Below are 17,686 nucleotides of genomic sequence, written 5' to 3' on the forward strand. Positions count from 1 at the left end.
CCTTCCTATCTTCCCTAAACCCAGTGAAGAAGAAAACGAAGGATTCCTATCCTAAGAAGGAAGTAATTTCCCCTTACCACAGAAATAAAGTTGTCAGATTTACTAAAGAAAACCACAGGACATTCAGTTAAATTTGAGTTTAAAACAAAGAATGATTTTTTTAAAGCATGTGTCCCATGAAATATTTGGATGTACTCTATCTTATCTGGCAACTCTGAAGAGGAACTCTGAGCTCACTGTTGGTCAAAGGGGGTGTGGGCATTGACCAGCAACCTATCGGTCCCTGTGGAAATGGCTGCCTCATCAGGGCTGGGGAAGAACAGCACTTCTGCCAACAGATATTGGGCCATGCAATAGTATAGGTGCTGTCCTAGTGTCTGTCCTGTTGTCTCGGGCTGTGCTTGGAGAGATGGTCTTTGCATCCTCTCCATGTATGAGGCCAAATTCATGTAGGGGAAGTGGCCAAGCATTCAGGAACTGGGCCACAGAGGCAAAATTAATCCTTCAACCCTTTTACACTATTTTGATGGAGGCCATTCTTACATGTTAAGCATGGCATTGATGTCTATATCCAAACTGCTGCATTGTAATCCAGTTGTATTAGCTGGATTATATTCAAGTTCTACAGGCTTCATTTAATTTAGGGCATAATTTGCTGACCAAAGAAATAAATTTTATATACAAAGAAGTATTTGTTGTGGGCCTCCTGCACAGTCTTCCAAAGGGGATTTTTCTAAGTACCCCTCCCAACTCTATGGTAACCAAGCCAAAATCATTTGTCCTTCTCAGTCTTGGCTTTCTTACCATCCTTATGTGAAGTATAGGAAGTGAAGGTGTTTGAGGGATAAGACTTAGCTGAATGCTATTATAACCAGAGCTAAGAAGTGATGACTTGTCCAGGAAGTACTGAAATGAAAATCAATGCTGATTTTTTTTTAAATGGTAAATCAGTTCCCCCAGGAGTGATTTTATTCCCACCACTGGCTATTTATTATTATTTTTTTAAAAAGTATAAACTAGAAGATGCAAAACATGTATAAGGATTTTATTTTTTTTATTTTATTATGTTATGTTAATCATCATACATTACACCATTAGTTTTTGATGTAGTGTTCCATGATTCATTGTTTGTGCATAACACCCAGTGCTCCATGCAGAACGTGCCCTCTTTAATACCCATCACCAGGCTAACCCATCCCCCCACCCCCCTCCCCTCTAGAACCCTCAGTTTGTTTCTCAGAGTCCATAGTCTTTCATGGTTTGTCTCCCCCTCCGATTCCCACCCTTCATTTTTCCCTTCCTGCTATCTTCTTTTTTTTTTTTTTTAACATATAATGTATTATTTTTCATTTTCAGAGGTACAGGTCTGTGATATAAGGATTTTAAATGTGTAGTGTAAAAAAATAAACCCTCATCACCCTATTAAAAAAAATACCATCTAATGAGTTATTTTAGCCAAGGACAGTAAATTAACACAGATTGGCCTGTGGTTTGAACAACAAGAATGATAAGATTTTGACAAATCAATACCATAAAAAGCATGCTAGGACCATCAAACAAAAGAGAAAAGCCAAAGGACTCTCTGGCAAGGCTTATTTTCCGGCATAGCTGTTTTCAATTGCTCAGTGTGCTTTTCCTGCAGCATATGAAGGGCTCCTAGCGCCCCCTAGCTGAGGACTCTGTGTAGTCTCCCGCCCTTCCCCCACTTGACAGACAGCTGGCGTTCTTGGCGCCTCTTAGTTCTTGGGAGAGCCGCTCTCCCGGCAGCAAAACGCCCCGCTGATGTAGGCTCTCTCTGCCTTGTCTTTTGTGTGTTTTAGCAATCAAAACTAACATCCTCTTGTCTCTCTTTTTTCGTGATTTGTTTCCCTCCAATACTTACATCCAAAAGGAAGATGCTCAGAGTGATAAAGTGGTCCGGAGCCTCGGCCGCGGCAGTGATGAGGCGCAGAGGAGCGTGCATTATCCCCTGGCAATCAAATGCTTTGTGAGTCAGGGCTTGGAAAAGCAGCCCAGTGTGTCCCTGCAGGTTGCCTTACCAGTGGCTTCTCACCAGGCCGTTGTTCTATTAATTTGTTAGAAATTAAGACAAGTGACTATATATGGGGAAAGCTTTTTTAAAAATCTTGCAAGAAAATACACCAAGATGGATGGATATTTTTGGGTGAGTGACTATGGTTGATTTTTTTGAATTGATATTCGCTATCATTTTAAAGTGTTCTAAAATGAACACATAAAACTTTATAGGTAAAAAAAAATCGAGTAAACCGTAACAAAGCAAAAGGAATTTGGGGTTGTGTATTCTGAGTTTGTCTTTCATTAGGTTTCAGGAGCTCAGTATAAACTTGTTACCTTTGTGAGCTTCCGCAGTAGAAGCAATTCAGTGCATTACCATGCAGCATCAGTTTCTAGACTTCAAAGACCTAAAGCAGGAGAAGATTGCAGAGACCCCTTGGGCCCTTACAGCCCTAGATATAGGATGTAATGGGTGTGCCTCTTGAATTAAGAGAGTAGTGGTTGGCTCTAAATCACCTGGGTTGAGCTAGCTTTGGAGCACATCATGTGGCAACTGAAGAACCAATGTGGAAGTTACTTTCGAACGTACACAAATGGGTCCGTTAAATGAAATGCAAAATTATTGGTAGTAAATGGATGGCCCAAATATATCCATTCTCCTTTTCTTCTTGAGTGCTGCAGAATCTCTGCAGTGAAGTCAGGGGCTCTAGGTATCTTGTACCTTTCTCCGCCGGCAGTGGCTGGCACATAGTAGGCATTCGGGGAACTTCTCCTGAATGAAGGAACTGTGAGACTGAATCAAAACTACATCATCACATCTGATCAGAATCCAGTTACAGGAGCAAGCACATGCTAAGACATCTAGCACAAACCCAGGACAGGTATGGGCACTGGGTAAGTGCTAGATAAATGTCTAGAGACTTCAGGTTTTTCTGCTTTCTATAAATTTGTGCTCTTCCTGTAAGATAGTAGTTACCAAATGGCAACATTTGTGCCTTTGAAGATGTTAACAAGTGATTAAAGGAGTAAATATAAAAAAGTTCTAGGGCCAAATAAGTTTGGGGAATGCTGCTTACCTTATTTTGCCCTTAGAAAATTTCCACTTATAAAACACTTGAAAAGTACAGCAGTAAAGCAGCTCGTTTAACCATTTTGTAAATATTTTTATCTTTATGAAAGTTATACAAGCACATAGTTCTACAGTGTTCATTATGGAAATTAGAAATCCTTCACACCAGCTTTACATTTCCCACTTCCCAGAGGCACTAGTGATTCTGTTAGTATTACTCTCAATATCTCTAAATAGCCCTAAACAACTATTTGTACTCCTACTTTTTGGATATGTTGGTTTTAGGTATTATCTATGGACTTTGACAACGGACGTGTTAAGCAAAAGGGCTCAGGCAGAGCTACAGTGTCGGACAGTGCAGGCTGGAACTCACGGGTGGAAGGACTAGCAGGATACACACAGACCCCAGTCTCTTGGCATCATATGGAGAGGTGTGCTTGGGCGAGCACAGCCAGATGTGCTCCGGAGAGGGACGCCTCCATTGCCCCGTTGCTTTCTTTGTTAGAGGCTCTGGGTGGGGGGGGGGGGGGTGTGTGTGTGACAGTGGGTTTTATACAGATGAAGGTGGTGTTGCTTGTGGAGATCAGTACTTTGCAGCTTCATGCCAGTTGCCTAGGGCAGTCGCATTCCAGTCTTGATAGATCCTGGCGGGGGGGAAGCATTGGTCCCAGTTGACTCATTGGACCCAGAGAATACTGCTGGGTTCACCGATGGACAATCCAGTAGGACTCTTTTACTCCACTGCCCCATCCTCCTGGTAGTTATTTCACACTTTGTTTTGATCAGTATTCAGTGTATTCATTATTATGACCATGTGAAATGCTATTCATGGTTGAGCCATGTAATACCTTTGGTTAATTTCTCCTCCTGTCCAACTTCTAGTTTTCCCTGGAGTTAGTTTACTGTTTTCTGTTTGCAGAGTTCTTCATGTACCTATGACTAATTTATCCCCAAACTCTCCCTCAGTTATCTAACCTTCCTCTCAATATATTCAAACACATTAAGCATTCCCTCGGTTTTATCTTCTTGAAGACATCTCTCCCAGAACCTTCAGATCTTCTCTAGTCTGGATGTCTTGCCCTCAATGCCTGTCTCACGCTGGTGGCTCAGGTTCTCACCATCGTAGTGGTTCCTGTTGGTACCCTGCTCAGACGCCCTCACAGGGCTGGGACGCCCATCCTGCAGCTGCTCTGTATGCCGGTTCCTCACAGATGCCCCTTCTCCAGGGAATCACCTGAAGTCAAATGGGAGCCGCTTCAACCAAGAGGTTACACCCCTCTCACAGTCAATGCTGGATTGATCCAGGAGTACAAAATCTGGTCTCCTTGCCTTTAGGTGCAACTTATGCAGCTGAGCTCCCCATGGGATGAGGCTGAGCTGTTCTTCAACTGAGTCCACATCTTTGTTTGTCTCCTTCCCCTGCCCTATCTTGTTTCCCCCTCTTGCTTTCTCCTGAGAGCCCTCCTCCAATAAGTCACAGGCACATGAATTCCTGTTTCAGGCTCTGCTCTGGGACCCTGACCTAAGACAACCATCATCCTGAGAGGTCCTTTCACATCTCTCTTGAGTTGAATTTCTCATAGTTCTCCCTCATTTTCTGGAGTTGTGTCTTCCTCCCTCTTGGTTTCTTTTCTTGGTTAAAGGCATCCTTTTGTCATTTCCTGAGAAAAGTTGCATGGGAGATAAGTTTTTAGTTATTGATTAACTTAAAATATTGTAGGCTACTCTCACATATGATTAATAGTTTAGCTTGGTATAGAATTTTATATTGGAAATCATTTTCCATCAGAATTTTAAAGGCAAGCTCCCATCCCTTCTAGTTTCCAGTGTTGTTGAGAAGTCTGGTGACTTTTTGATTCTTGAATCTACTTTCTGTTACCTTTTTTCCCCTTATTGGATTCTCCTGAGATCTGTTCTCTGCTCCAGTATTCTGCAGTTTCTCAGTGATATGGGTTGATGCCGGTCTGCTTTTTGTTCATTGTGTTGAGTATGCAATGGACTCTTTTAGTCTGTCAACTTATGGGCTTTAGTTTGGAGAAATTTTCTTGAATTATTTTTTAGAAGGTTTTATACCTAACTTTTTTTCTCTTCTTTCTCTCTGCAATTCCTATTACTTGGATGTTGGAATTCTTGAATTGATTCTTTTTTTAAAAAAAATATTTTTCTCTTATTTATCATCTCTTTGCCTTTTGCTCTACTTTCTGGGAGATATTTTTCAATTTTATCCTCCAGCTCTCTTTAAATTTTTTATTTCTGTAATCATATTTTTAACCTCAAAAGCCATAACTGTTTCTGTTCCATTTTTAAAGTATTCTTCTCTTGCTTTATGAACTCAAGATGTTTATCTTCTCTATCTGAAGAGTTAGTGATAAATTTTGGATTTTTTTCTTGCATAGTTTCTTTTTTCTCCAAATTTCTTTCTTATTGTTATCATTATTGTTGTGGTTGTTGTCTCTGTCTTTTATGATAGCTCAAAAATCTCTCAAATTTCTGGTAGTTTTGGCTGACCTCTTAACTTTGAGAGTGAAGCTCTATAAAGCTGTTTGTTACCTCCATGGGCTTGGGCAGGGTTCTTCAACCATGTGCTTCACTGTAAGGTTATTGGGCTATGCCATTTCATTGAGGAAGCATCTTACATTATTATATTGCTTATTATATACATTCAGTTGTATGTAGCATAAAGTTTAAAGAAGAGTATTTTAAATAAGGCAAAGCTTATTTGTATCGAATGCAGGTTTGGGCTTAGCATAGCACTCCAGAGTTTCCAGGACAAAGAAATCCTCTATCTTGTTGCTTTACTATTTTGTGAAGGTTACACTCCATGGTACAAGAAGGTTCAGCACCATGTCTACATTCTAATCAATGAGAAAATGGAAAAAAAAAAAGGGAAGGAAAGATATATATCCTATCCCTGTAAGTTGCACACAGAACATCTGCTTACATCACATTGGCCAGAAATTTTGGCCACATCTCATGGCAAAGGAGATTGGCTTTTTACAATATTTGTATAACTATATGACCAACTAAGAATTATATTACTAAAGAAGAAGGGAAGAATAGATATTAGGATACACTAGAAGATGATGGCATAGTGAGTATCTTTAGGGCATTTCCCTTGGGCTGGTCAAATCTCCCAGAAAAGATTCTTCCAAAATCCTGACTAGAATAGCTATAGCCCTGGTTGTTAGAGTTCTGGGGATTGAATGAGAGCAAAAAAAAACACAACAAAATTCAACAAACAAAACAAATAAACAATAACAAAAAACAAAACAAAACAAAACTAAAACCCAAAAGTAGCAATAGTGGTAGTAGTGGGGATTGGGACTCATTATTTATTTATTTATTGCAATTATTATTATTTAATTTACTTTAATTGTAATTTTTAAATTTTATTTAATTATTATTTATTACATATTTATTATTTTATTTAATGTGGGTAATTCTGATTCTCTAATCCAAAGACCAGTGCTCTAGAAATAATCTAGCTTTTATTTGGGAGTGGGGTGGGTTGTTTGGGTTGTTGAAGAGTCAGTCGCTTTTCTTCATGGAGTGGTGAGGAGGTCTGAGAATCTAATTTTCAACCAATCTTTGTTTTCAGTCCCATCTTCACTTCCAGTTTCAGAAGTGTTGCCTCCAACTTCTGAGTACAGCAAAAATTGAGTTGCTTCTCAACTTTCCTCACTCTTGACTTAGAAGTCAACTTTCTCAAGTCTCCCAAGTCATTAACCACTCATTCATCTGATTTATATCTTCCAAAATTTGGGTTTTGTTGACTTCTCACCCATTCTCTTTGTCTAACAGGTTTATGCTTTAAAAAAAAATCCCTTACTTTTGTTTTAGTGGGAAGGAATGGAAATAACTTCAGAGATTCAACCCATCATCATTAACCTAAAACCTGAACTGTTCTTTAAAGCCATTTGTTTTAATACCTCACTTCTTTTATTCTTGGAGTATCTATTAACATTTCCTAAGGAAAGGACAATTTGATGTGATGATGATGGTGATGATGATGATGATATCCAACATATACTGAGCTCTTACTGGTTTATAGGTAATGTGCTAAGTACTTCACCTTTTATTTCCAGGACTGACATGAAAACCAATTATATAGGTATTACCACCCTTAGACTAGGCATGTAGGCTCCTGCACCAGGTCCCAAGACCAAGGGGTCCCGTACTTTGGGAATGCCTTCTTTGACAACTTTTAAGAATTTCTCTAGGCCTTGGGACCAACCAGGGCTGGCACTGCCACCCAAGCCGGGTATTGCAAACTCTACTTAGGACCCAGGCGAGCTCTGGCTTCAGTTTCTCCCATTTAGGGCATTCTCTGGTCCTCTATTCCTTGTGTTAGGTTGACCAGATGCACTAAGGAGCCTGTAACTCACACCAGTAGACTCATTCCAGGGCCTGGTGACCAGGCCGGTTCCAGTGGGCTGCCCTGGGGAGCTGATCCAGCTGACTGGAGCAACATTCTTTCACAGAATCATGTAAGATTAGATCAGAAGAATGTGGCTGACATGCTAATTTGGGGGGGACTCTCAGTCAGAGGATAAAGAATCTGGACTTGCACTGGTAGTGCAGTAAACAAATATGCATATTCCTTTTCTCTACCATTATTAAATCTTCATTGATAAATCACTATACCTCACATGAACCTGTAAAGATTCTCCATCCTGTGTCCAACTGAGTAAGAGTTACCTCACACCAGTATGTCAAAGGCAGGTCTTACCCAGAATATACAAGAAAATGTAAATTATAGTTCATTTTATGGCTATGTTAAACTTACCATTTGGAACTTTATAGTGTAAAAGTAGAATGACAAAACTTCCAACCATGTTTCCTCTTGAACTCTTTAGACTGCAATCGCTGCACTCCTAGAATGTTCTCTCTCTCTCAACCTTGACTGAACCTCTGACTTTCCACAGTGCCACCAAGGGGGAGGTTGGCAAGGATTCTATGGGCAAAGTGAGAAAAGGTGTCTCTATACATACCAATAGCCTCTCCTGGTGATTTCAGCTGGTTCTTCTAATCATTGGGTGCCCTGTGCTCTCCCAATCATTGTGTATTCTGAGCATCAATCCTTGTTATTTCATGTAACTTTGTTTTATTGTTCTTGTTGCACTATTATAACTGAAGGTCAAATGGATGAAGTATTTTGTCTAAATTTGCAAGCTAAGAAGTAAATGACAGAGCAGGGATGTTACCCTAGGGCTGTCTGACTCTAGAACTTGCTTTTCAGGGTATACTCTACTACTTCTAAGATCAAAAAACACCGATGCAGGGTTTAGCTATTTCCCCACACACGAATCCATTGCACTTTTTGGTACCCTCCAACTCAATTAAAGTAGTTAGCTTGTTGTTTTATACTTTAAAATGGTAATTCCATGTATCTGAAGTCTCTAAAAAAGAGAATAAAATGGACATATATGAAATGGTAAAAAAAGCTCAGAACATGGTACAGTGAAAAAGCGCTTGGGCCTCTGATTCACAACTAAGTGAGCCCCAATTCCAGAAAATTACTGTGACTTTATATGTGTCATTTTTCTCATCTGTAAAAGAGAAATTTTAAATATCTATCTCAGTAATTAGTGGTGGGTATTAAATAAGATTATATGGATAAACCATAGCAACTGTACATGTAGGCATTCAGTGAATGTATTTTGTCTTCCCCAACTCCCAAACACATGCACTTAAGGATATGGATAATTCTGGTTTACAAACCTATCTAGGGAAACCAATGTCTGAGTGTCAATGTATACCCTTGAGTCCTATCAATGATATAAAATGAAAGAGTCAGTGACATAACACACCTATGTTATAGTTTCTTATCTTTGCTTACTTAATTTTGCCAAATGGTTTAATGACATACCTAGATTTCTAGAAAACTTGTCAAGTATAACCTGTGACTGAGTGACTGTTTTTCAATGTTCAGATCTTGGAACAAGCAAGAAAAAAAATCAGAGAACACTTATTAAAGACAAGCTTTGAAACTTTAAGAAAAAGAAAGAAAAAGAAAAAAGTATGGATTTTTAAAATATCTATAGTTTGGGAGATTTACATTTGGAGACATTTTGAGCATGGAAGACACAGTGAGGGCAAAAGTTATTTTTTATGGTAATTTAGCTCCTAGTGAGTTTGCAAAAGCAAAGTTGGAGAGTTTTTTGAGATCCAAGTGCCAAGATTTATAGACAGCAGCTGGCTAGTATTAGCCTCACATTTCCGAGCACAATAGACATATAGAAACAAACTAACTTATGAATACTAATCTTGGAAGAAAACCAATCAGAAATGTTGCTGCTACTCTTTGGCATCTGTATTGTCCTCTTCCCTTTCCTGCCACCACTGTCCGCTTGCAGAACATACTATCCTGGTCACTAGGCCTATGAGAGAGGTTTTTCACATTCATGCTCCACTGGCTTCCCCCATCAAATGTGAAGGTGGATTCCTCTTGGAGCTCTCTGCTCTCCACAGGCCTGGTCATGGGTGCAGAGAAAGAGTAATCACTCTGTAGATTCTATGTGGGCAAATACTTTTGCTGAATGTTTACTATATGTAAAATAATATTTTATTGGTGGATGGTTAAAAAGCCCCTTTGGGGGCTTCTATTGGAGCTAAATTACATGAATTCTCAGCCTTTTCCATGGGAAAGTACCATTTTTATTTTTAATGTAATTTTCCCATTTATTTTCATTCTTAAAATCTAAGTCATCATACCAGTGATGGTCACCCTGCTTTACCACACAAGTAAAGACATTTATATTCATGATGATTACATTCTGACTACAATTTAGTGAACAAGAAAATATTCTGGAAGAGAGAAATGTAGCATTCTATAAGCACTGTAGAAGTAGAAATTTTCTTTTAGTTTGGTTCTAACATACACATTCTGTATAGGAAGTATCTTCTGCAAAGGCAACTCAGGAGACCTAAAATTAGCACCATCCCTTTGATTTAAATAGAATACAGTATCCAAAGATTAGAATATAACGACACTACATATTTTCTCATCAGTCCTTTCATAAGGGAAATAGAGAATTGAAAATTAAACTCTTACTAATAGGATGCTGAATATTGGCTTTGTATCTTTTGAAAAAATAAGAGAAATTGAATTATAAATCAAATCAGCTTTAAAAGTCATAATGGAATCATGCTTACTTGAAATGTGTGTTCATGCACAGGTTCAATAGACTGTCCATAACATTATCTAGCAAAGACAAGAGTCAGAGAGAAAACTGTTTGTTGTGTGGAGTCGCTAAACACATATATACTTCAAAACAGGATGACAGATGTGGAACAGCTGCTCATTATCCATAAGGAAGTGGGAGTCTGCCTTCTTTGAAATTATTTATAAGCTGCTTCATGTTTAGTTCTAATTTTTTTTTCTTTTGGGTAAATAGAATTAAACATTCATGATCAGAATTTTAAAGTATATGTTGATTTGCAACAACAACACTCACATATATCACATTATCAAAATGCTTCATACTTTAATTATAGCAATATTCATGAGGGTCTTGTTGCATCTAGTAATTATAATAAACATCTATCAAATGCTTACTATGTGCTGGGCACCACTTTAAGTAATTTAATTCATTTGATCCTCACAACTACCTTCAGAGGTAGATACTATTCTCATTCTCATGTTACAATGCTCAGAGAGGTTATTAACTTACCCAAGATCACACAGCTAGTAAATGGTGTTGCCTAGATTCAAACACTAGCATTTTGACTCCAGAATCCATACTTGGCTAAATCATCATATTGTATATTGTGTTCGTAAAACAAATCACAGACTATTTCAAGTGTGTAACTTATGTAGTATGTGACAATCATTGCCTTAAAAGAGAAACTTCCTGACCAACAGGATTATCAGTCAGAATAGGCTTGGCTAAGATGTGGGCACAAAATGATCCAATAACATCACATGCCCAAGGTAGGTCAGCAAGAGGCTCTCCTCCCCCCAGTTACCTAAGGACCTAGACCTCCATTTTCTCTGGCAGCAGAAGAGAAGATGGAGCAGGGGCACAACATTCCTAAATGTCCCAGCTCAGAAGTCTCACATTTCACTTTCACTTACATTTCATTGGATGAAACCAGTCACTTGGCTGCATCTACCTGCAAAGCCGTTGGGAAATGTGAGTAATGGGTAGAAAAATATTAGAAAAAAGCCACTGAGCGGGGCGCCTGGGTGGCTCAGTTGTTAAGCGTCTGCCTTCGGCTCAGGTCATGATCCCAGGGTCCTGGGATCGAGCCCCACATCGGGCTCCCTGCTCGGCGGGAAGCCTGCTTCTCCCTCTCCCACTCCCCCTGCTTGTGTTCCTCTCTCGCTGTGTCTCTCTGTCAAATAAATAAATAAAATCTTTAAAAAAAAAAAAAAAAGCCACTGAAGCCAAAGAAGAATAAAAAGATGGCAAGGAAGCATTTAGCTACTCTAAATGTTGACTGAAATTTAGGAGACATAGTATGTCCAAACTTCCATAAAGCATTTGACACCAGTGTCAAGTGGACAAGACAGAGAAACCATGGCTGGGAGTTGTTGTGGCTAAAGAGCAAGGCTGGCCCCTAAGGACACAACTGGACACAGTGCAGCTCCTTGCAGAGGCCTCAGCCTGATCACCAGTTCTTTGTGGTTGTTTTTTTTTTTTTAATGCCATGTTAGTCACCATACATTACATCATTAGTTTTTGATGTAGTGTTCCGTGATTCATTGCGTATAACACCGAGTGCTCCATGTAACACATGCCCTCCTTAATACCCACCACCAGCCTCACCCATCCCCTCACCCCCCTCCCCTCTAAAACCCTCAGTTTGTTTCTTGGAGTCTATAGATCACCAGTTCTAAATCCAGGAGCACCTGATGGAGGGCACATCTGAAAGTTCAGGTGTCTCACTGACGACAGCAATGTTTAAATCAGATTGCTAAATTATTAATTTATAATAATCTTAAAAGTGGAGTAATCTTATTTTGGCTGATAAATTCTCTATTTGGTAGATATATCAATTCTGAATGATATATAAATTCTGCATATATATATCATATAAGTCAGAGAATATATGGAAAGAGCAAATAGAATGAATTGATTATTTTAGTTATCATTGGTTTAAAACTAGGAGAGCCCTGAGCTACGCCAGACTAGAAAGGCAGGTCCACATATGAGAGCTGGTGAAAGGACATCTTGGATACAGCCACGCCTACTTTGAGTCGGTCTGCCAGCAAGTAGAGGGAAGGGCACAGCAGATCAAGGATTCACGAAGGAACCGGTGGATGTGGCTCAGGGTCCTACTCTGGTCCTCGCGGAGACACACCCTGCCATCTCAGCAGATTATGAGAAGTGAGTGTGGATTCTGCCAGGGTGGAGGGACCCAGAACTTGAAGTTCACTGCTTTCATACAGTGGAGGGCTGGGGAAAGGGAACAGGACACAGGGGACATATCAGCCATGTCGTGAGGACCTCACATCTCAGTTCCAGGCTCATCATTTCTCTCTCTCTCTTTTTTAATTTTGGTAAAATATACATACCATAAAGTTTATCATTTTAATCACTTGTAAGTGTACAGTTCAGTGGCATTAAGCACATTCACATTATTAAGCAACCATCACCACAATCTACCTCCAGAATTGTTTCATCATTCCAAGTTGAAACTCTTTACCCATGAAACATAATTTCTTTTTTAAAAAAATAATAAAATAAAAAGATCTTTACTGAAATAAAATTGATGTACAATACCCTATTAGTTTCAGATGTTCATCATAGCAATTCGGTATTTTTGTACATTACAAAATGATCCCCACGGTAAGTCTAGTTACCATCTGTCACTATACAAAGTTATTACAATGTTATGGGCTATATTCCCTATGCTGTACTTTACGTCCCCATCACTTATTTACATCAAAGCTACAAAGACCTAGGTGCCCCCATGTTTTATTTCTTGTCTGTCTGCTGCCTGCCGCAAGGCCGTAGCCATATATAGCTGGTGATACCTGCCTGGAGGGCTGAATGCTCACGCCCCCTGGGTAGGGCTACAGGCACACAGAACAAGTGTGTCTCTGCTCCCTGGCTCTCTTCCCCAGCATGGGAACATCTGCTCCCTCTGTGACCACATTCCTTCTTCCAACTTAGTATGTATAACAAATTTGGACAGTAAATACATTGATTCTGTCTTAGTTCGTTCGGGCTGCTATAACAGAATACCAGAGACTTGGTAGCTTATAAACAACAGAAATTTATTTTTCACCATTCTGGAGGCTGGCAGGTCCAAGATCAAGATACCAGCAGATTTGGTGACTTCTGAGGGCCCACTTTCTGGTTCATAAACAGCGCCGATGGCTGTGTCCCCACAGGGTGGGAAAAGGGCCAAGGGAGCTTTCCTGGGCCTCTTTCACACGGGCACTCATCTCTTCATAAGGGTTCTGTCCTTATGATGTAATCACCTCCCAAAGGCCCCAGTTCCTAAGACCACATCACATTGGGCATTAGATTTCAACATAAAAATTTAGCCAGGGAGGGACACAAACATTTAGACTATGACACATCCTTTTTTTTTTAATTAACATATAATGTATTATTTATTTCAGGGGTACAGGACATTCTTTTTTTTTTTTTTTAAAGATTTTATTTATTTATTCATGAGAGACAGAGAAAGAGAGAGGCAGAGGGAGAAGCAGGCTCCCAAGGAGCAGGGAGCCTGATGCGGGACTCGATCCCAGGACCCTGGGATCATGACCTGAGCCGAAGGCAGACGCTTAACCATCTGAGCCACCCAGGCACCCTCTTTTTTTTTTTTTTAGTAGCACATTCTTTGTAGAGGCTTATGCCTTATTTATCATAAATAAGGGTTTCTCTAGATACCTCGGGGAATTATTTACAGATTACTACTACAGAAGAACTACCTCTATGTATTTCTTTTCTAATTTAATTTTGAAAAACATCTTAAACTTGATGTTAGGAGAACACTCTGTTCTTCCTTCTATTCATTATCTGCAGACGTTAGTCCAGTTGGACAATCCCTATCTGGTTGAACAGCACCAGGGATGCTAAAGGGTGGGTTGAAACCAGTCCCTATAGAGGACAACCTCTGGAGACATGTTTCAGGTGAGACTCAGTTCTTGGCCCTGTTCAACTAAGAAGTTTATCCCTTAATTGGATAAAACTGTAAAATGAATGCTGATCAAATTGTTGAATAATTTCAAGCAAGGAAGGAAATGCAAGATTTCAGAATCAGAATCTGAAAAGGCCTAGTGGGCTGAAATGATGAGATCTAACACTGAGACTGAACGGTGGTAAATTCAAGGTCCTGCACTTGGATCCCAAACTTGACCTGCGTTAAGGGCCGGGCAGGGGTCATGGGGTTTGTAGGTGCTCACTGGTCTGCCTTTGCTCTGTTAGATTTCCCAGCTCCCCGTAGTTAGGTTTGTCATCGCCTGATCTGACGGTGGAATGTGAGTGGGAGTGACATATGTCGCTTCTAAAATGAGGGAGCTAAAGATCAGGTGTGCCTTTCCCCACATTCCCTTCCTCCTTCCCACAGCAGGATGATACCAGGGAGACCATGAAATGACAAGCTGGAGGAGCCACAAGATGAAAGCAACATATTCCCTTAGTCACCTCTTTGAAGTGAGCAACTCAAACCTCCCTGGAATCGGATGTGAGGAAGAAAAAACTTTGATTCTATCAAGGTACTGAGATCTTGGGGTTGTTTGTTTACATCTGAAAAAGCATTTAAGGATTTTAGCTGGCAGTAAGTTTATATGAATCAACTAGAAGGATGCTTCCTATTCTTAACTTCGCAGCAGCCCTCAACCACCAGCTTCTCCCTTGACGTGGAAAGGCCGACCTCCTCTGGAAATCTCAGCATCCTCTAGGCTTTCCTCCTACCTTGCTAGCTGCTCCTTTCTCTGTCTTTCTTTGCATTTTCTTCTCAGGGGCTATTAATTATTGAGTTTCTCTAGATTCAGTTCTCTGGCCTTTCCTCTTTTTATCTGATGTTCTTCCATATAGATCCAATTGCCATTTATATGCAGAAGACTCACAAATTTATATCACCACCTGAGAACACTCTTCTGAGCTCCGGACACACATAATCTGACTTTCTACTTGATAGTTCCTTGTGCAATTTTCAATGACTCTTCTTACAAAACCTCACTCCTACTCGTTCCTCCCAAATCTGGCCCAAGAGTGTTTCCCACCTCGCCCAATGGCACAGCGCCCCTCCAGTCACATCAGACAGAAGCTGTAAGTCCATGAATCCCTCACCTTTATCTAATGCTCTCCTTCCCCACCTTATATGATCCATTATAAAGTTTTACCAATTTTCCTTCTAAACACTTCTCAATTCCATTGTCCTCTTGCCAGTGACACCAAGCTACCTTGCCATTATCTGTTCCCCAAGCTCCTGCAGTCATCTTTGTACTGATCCATATGCATATACACTGGTGTCTTCTCAATCCACTCTTCGTGGTAATCTTTTAAAATTAAAATGTCATCTCCCTCCTGTTTAAAACTCCTCATGGTTTCCCATTTGTTGTGTTAGGCTCAAGATAAAATGGCCTCAAGAACCTGCATGATCTGGCACCTTCTATTTTCTGATTGACCTCACTTCCTGCAGGCTTCCTCTTTCTTTGCTCCATTCGTGTTGGACTCCTTCCCATCCCTCATACCTTCACCAGGGTCTTTACTATCCACTCGCACTGCATATGCTTGTTTCCTTGCCTGAGATAATTTTCTGTCTTCTCATCACCCTATTAGCTCTATCCTTCCTTCAGCATCTGGCTCAAGAGAAGAGAAGCCTCTTTGATCTCCCTGATTAGCTCAAATCCTCCTATAACAGGCTCATAGGACTGTATACCTTTTCTTAGGACTTGTCACAGATGCAATTTTACATTTATTTGTGAGATCATTTGTTCCTCTCAATATTCTTCACTGGATTATAAGCGCTATGAAAGTAGAGGCCAATGTTTTCTTTTGCTCATTTTTATCTCCAGCACCTAATACAGTGCCAGATAGAGATTATGTTCTCAGTATTTGCTAAAGGAAGAACAGAAGGGAAAAGGGTGGAAAGGAAAGATGGAAAGAGAGAAGGGAGGAAAGAAGAAAGGAAGAAGGCAGGTCAGTTTCTTCTCTAAGGTTGCCAATTTGCACGTGGAAAATTGGGTTAGGTTGTGAGTGCCATATTTTGAGACAAAAACAAACCAGAATATATTCAGAAGACAGAAACCAAAAAAGTAAGGGGAGGCCAAGTTGGGAATCCAATTACCACCAATTTCTTGTAGTCAAGGGATCCTATTTTAAAGAAAAATATCATGTACTATTTCACGATGTGAAACAATTCACACCATTCATCTTTTGCAGATAAAGGCATTTAAAAGGAAAACAACTGCAAGTTTGTAAATAATCTTCAGAATCTATTACTGGACAAAAATACATACGAAAATTCTTCAGTGTCTCCACGCACATATATTGATTGGCGCTTTTGTCCCCTTTTCCTGTTCCTATTTCTAAACTAATATAATGGAATTATCTGCTTCAGTAAATCTCATGAGTAGTCTCCTGTGAACATCTAGGGTTTAATTCAAGAGGAATAGTTTATAATAATTGTCAAAACCATTGTTTTATGCTAAGTAGAATTACTGCCTGATTGCTTCTGAGTTTGATTTTTTTTTTTTTTTTGGCTTTTAATGATATTGCATATGGGGGTGCCTGGGTGGCTCAGTTGTTAAGCATCTGCCTTCGGCTCAGATCATGATCCCAGGACTCTGGGATCGAGACCCGCATCGGGCTCCCTGCTCTGCGGGAAGCCTGCTTCTCCCTCTCCCACTCCCCACTGCTTGCGTTCCCTCTCTCGCTGTGTCTCTCTCTGTCAAATAAATAAATAAAATCTTTAAAAAAAAAAGATACTACATATGAATATGAAAGTTATAGTCATGTAGTCATGAATTAAAGAATATATAAATACACATGTGGTAGCAAAGTTAAAATTAATAACCAGATTAGCTGCCAACTATGAACATTAATAAAAGTGACTAACCAAGTTATAAAACCATCTGCCATGGTCATTTATTGGAAATTGCCAAGTTCCTAAAAGTTGCTGATATTTATTATATATCTTAAGTAATAGTTTAGACTTTTGCATTTTTTTCATTTGTACTTCTCTTTTTATAATTCAAAATTTCACAGTGCCAAATATATCCTTCTCACCACTTCTAAGCCTTTAAACTGCATACCAGAGGAGGTTTAATTTGTTTGTTTCAACACCAGTAAAAATAGAGGAAGAATCAAATGACTTGATTCTGGATTAAGGAAGTTATTATCTGAATCAAAGGAAGTGCCTATAGTCTGTAGCACTTGGCTCCCAAAGAATATCAAACTGGGTCCACCTCAATCACTCACCAAGTGCTCCATCAGTGACTATGTTAAGGGAACAGGAGCAAGACTGGGCTCCACATGGCAAATCATGTTGGCAGGAGAGGGGTGGTACCCACTCTGTGTGGGGAAGAGGTCTGGATAGAAGCATTGCTCACAAGAACATGGTTGAGGAACAACTCAGAGAAATCACATGAGACTGGCCTCCAGCTTCAGATCTCCAAATAGGTAAGGGCCAAGG

The sequence above is a fragment of the Halichoerus grypus genome, chromosome 9 (genome assembly GCF_964656455.1).
Source record: "Halichoerus grypus chromosome 9, mHalGry1.hap1.1, whole genome shotgun sequence".
Classification (NCBI taxonomy): Eukaryota; Metazoa; Chordata; class Mammalia; order Carnivora; family Phocidae; genus Halichoerus; species Halichoerus grypus.